We start from the raw sequence: 4,183 nt of genomic DNA on the forward strand, positions 1-4,183 counted from the left end.
GAGTAGCCAGAGGGAAAGAGAACAATAACATACAAAGGATTAGCAATTAGAATAACTTCGGATTTCTTGCAGCCACGAAGACAATAGAGTGACATACTCAGAGTCCTGAAAGAAAAAAAGTCAACCTATAATCTGGTACCCAGCAAAAATATCACTCAATCCGAAGGAGAAATAAAAGTATTCTAAGTAAAGGAAAAGTTAAAAGCAGTAATAAAACTACCCTGTTTCCCCGAAAGTAAGACATCCCCCCCAAATAAGACCTAATTAGTTTTGCCTCTCACTGAAACATAAGGCATCCTCCCGAAAATAAGGCACCCTGAAGCTGTTGTAACTCTAGACTCTAGCGGGCGCCGCCACTGCCGCTCAGCTCACTGTTGGCCGCAGGGCAGCCGGAGCAGACAGGAAGTGCGGGGTCTCTTTTAATAGAACAGTAAACAATGAATGTGTACCGTATTCTTCATGGAAAAATAAAACATCCCCTGAAAATAAGACCTAGCACATCTTTGGCAGGAAAAATTAATATAAGACACTGTCTTATTTTCAGGGAAACAGGGTACAGGGTAGACCACCACTACAGAAAAGACTCAATGTTGTACTATGGCCAAAATAACAACACACAAACCTGAAACCAATATACAAGACAATTCATCATGGAAACCAACACAAACAGCAACCTCCCTAAAGCAAAGAAGTAATACAGGAAGAACAAATAAGTTAGACCACTCACATATAATATGCAGAAATATAAAGCAAAGTGATAGTAAAAATACATATATTTCAGTGATCGCACTGAATGTTAATGGAGTAAGTGCAGCAGTAAGAGACAGTAGCACAATGGATAAGAAAACAAAATCCATCCATATGCTGCCTACAAGAAACATCCCTCACCCACAGAGACATGAACAGGCCAAAAATCAGTATATGTCTTTTCCAACCTTGGAACATTCTCAAGAGTGGAGCACGTACTGGGCCACAAAGCATGCCTCAACAGATTTTCAAATCAAGGTTCCACGATCAATCTACTCAGACAAATTGCTATAAAATTAGAAATAACAATAAAACAAACAAACATAAAGACAAATACATGGAGGTTGAACAATATAAATACCAAAAGATTGGGCAATAATTGAGGAAATTTAAAAATACCCTGAGACAAATGATAATGATGATACAACATATGAAAACCTTTGGAGGCAGCAAAAGCAGTAATCAGAGACCAGTTTATAACAGTCAACGCACACTAAAAAAAAAAAGGAAATTCAAAATCAGCACCCTAACTCCTAACACAAGAACTAGAACAAGGATAACAGCATAAACACTTGATCCAGTAAAAGAAGGGAAGAAATCTTAAGGCTCAAAGCAGACATAAGTAATATGGGAGTGGTTTGGGGAACAAGAAAGGGAAAATTTCAACCAGACAAGAATCTGGCTCACATAACAAAGAGGGGGGAAAAAAGGATAGATGCAAATACCCAGAGTAAGAGATGAAAAGAGTGACATTACAAGAGACCCAGGAAATAAAAAGAGTAAAACATATCCAGACTAATTCAGCAAACTAGAAGAAATGGATGGATGCCTAGAACTATATCATCTACTCAAAATAATGTAGACAGATATTGAAAATATCAACAGACCCATGACAAAAGAGAGTATTAGCAATAGCCATTAAGAAACTGCCAACCAAGAAGAGCCCATAGCCAGCTGGTTTCACAGGGGCACTCTATGAAGCATTCAGAGCAGTTCTGACACCAACACTACACAAACTTTGTCAGAGCATAAAAATGACAACAGACTTCCAAATTCATGGAGTCAGCATAACCCTGATGCTGCGCCAGGCAAAGACCTCACAAAGACAGAACACACTAGACCAGTTCCCTCGTGGCATCCTCAGCAAAACCCTACCCAATAGAACCCAAAATCATCCCAGGTAATTCACCCTGACCAAGAGGGACACGTTCCAGGGTTGCAGGAATGATTCAATATTTGAAGAACAATCTGTAATTCTGATCACATCAACACATGATAATAGTCAGCACTTATTTTTTTAATCAAAACATTCAACAAAATAGGAATAGAAGGGAAATTCCTCAACATAATAAAATCCAGACATTTAAAGCAACAGTTACCATCATGCTCAATGGGAAAAAACTAGAAATATTGCCACTGAAAAAGGGACCCACTTTTATTCAGCATCATGCTTGAAGTTTTAGCTAGATCCATCAGACAACAAAAAGAAATCAAGAAATACAAATAGGCAACGAAGAAATGAAACTCACTATTTGCAGATGATATGATCCTATGTAAAACCCAAAAGTCTCCTAAAAAAGCCTACTGGAAACAATAGAGAGATTTGGGAAGGTAGCAGGATACAAAATTAAGCACCTGAAATATATCAGATTGTTTTATACCAGTGAAGAAAGCGACACATAAATATTAAGAAAAGACACCATTTACAATAACCATACAAAAGATGAAATATTTAGAAATATAAAGAAACAAAAGACAGAGAAAACTATAAAACATTACTACAAGAAATAAAGAAAAAAATGACCTACATGGAGGAATATCCTATTCTTATGAATAGGTAGACTTATACTATCTACAGATACAAAGGAATCCCAATCCCAAACATTCTTTTTTTTAAAAAATCATTTTACCGGGGGCTCACACAATTCCCATCACAATCCATACATACATCCATTGTATCAAGCACATATGCACATTTGTTGCCCTCACCATTCTCAAAACATTTCCCTTCCACTTGAGCCCTTAATATTGGCTGCTCATTTCCCCCCCCCTCCCTCATGAACCCTTCATAATTCATAAATTATTATTTTGTGATATGTTACACTCTCTGACGTCTCCCCCTGCCCTCTTCTCGGCTGTCCATCCCCCAGGGAGGAGGCTATAGGTAGATTCTTGTAATTGGTTCCCCCTTACTACCCTACATTCCCTCCAGGCATCGCCACTCTCACCACTGGTCCTGAAGGAGTCAACCGTCCTGGATTCCCTGTGTTTCCAATTGCTATCTGCACCAATGTACATCCTCTAGTTTAGCCAGATTTGTAAGGTAGAATTGGCATCATGATAGTGGAGGGTGGGGGATGGGGAGAAAGCATTTAAGAACTAGAGGAAAGTTATATGTTTCATCGTTGCTACCCTGCACCCTGACTGGCTCATCTCCTCCCTACTACCCTTAAGTAGGGAGGTGTCCAGTTTCCCACCAGTGGGCCTTGAGTCTCCACTCTGCACTCACCCATATTTACAACAAACATTCTTTTAAGAATTGGAAAAACTAATCACCAGTTTCACGTGGGTAGGCAAAAGATCCAGGGTAAGCTAAGAACTTATTTAAAAAAAAAAATAACAAAGTAGGAGGCCTAACAATGCCTGACGTAAAAACCTATTACATAGCCAGCCACAGTGGTCAAACAGCCTGGTTCTGATCCACTGAGGACTATATAGACCAATGGATAAGAATAGAAAAGCCGGTCATAGATGCTTCAGCCTACAGGAAACTAAACAAAGGGACAAAGACAGCCTCTTCCACAAATTGTGTTGGCCAAACTGGATTTCCATATGCAGAAGAATAAAACAAGAACCATATATTTCCCCATAAAAATGAACTCAAGATAGATTAAAAGACCTAATTGTAAACCCCAGAGCAATCAGGTTTATCAGTGAGAAAACTGGAACAAACTTCAGGCCCCTGCTGGAGGGTATACATAGGCTACCATGTATAATGTACCATGTATAATGAAAGAGGCAAAAGCAGTAGAAGATGAGAGATGACTTGGAATATACTGAAATTACATCACTGCACATCAAAACTCTTCATCAGGAGAGTAAAACAAGAGCCCACACTTTGGGAAAACTTTTTTACCAGTACACATCGGACGTAGAGCTAATTACTAAAATATACAGAATGCTACAACAGCTCAATAAGAAAATTACAAGAGACTCAATTAATAAATGGGAAGAATAGACATGAACAGATAGTTCACCAAAATGAAGTACAAATTAGTACCAAACACGTGAAAAAATGCTTATGATCACTAGCCATCATGGAGATGCAAATTGAAATCACAGAGATACCACCTCACACCCACAAATGCTAGCCCAATTTAAAACAAAGCAAAACAAATGCTAGAGAAGCTGTGAAGAGAATGGAACTTGTATACAT

This window comes from Echinops telfairi, unplaced genomic scaffold (assembly GCF_000313985.2).
Source record: "Echinops telfairi isolate 266 unplaced genomic scaffold, ASM31398v2 ScPeMD7_22;HRSCAF=79, whole genome shotgun sequence".
Taxonomy (NCBI): Eukaryota; Metazoa; Chordata; class Mammalia; order Afrosoricida; family Tenrecidae; genus Echinops; species Echinops telfairi.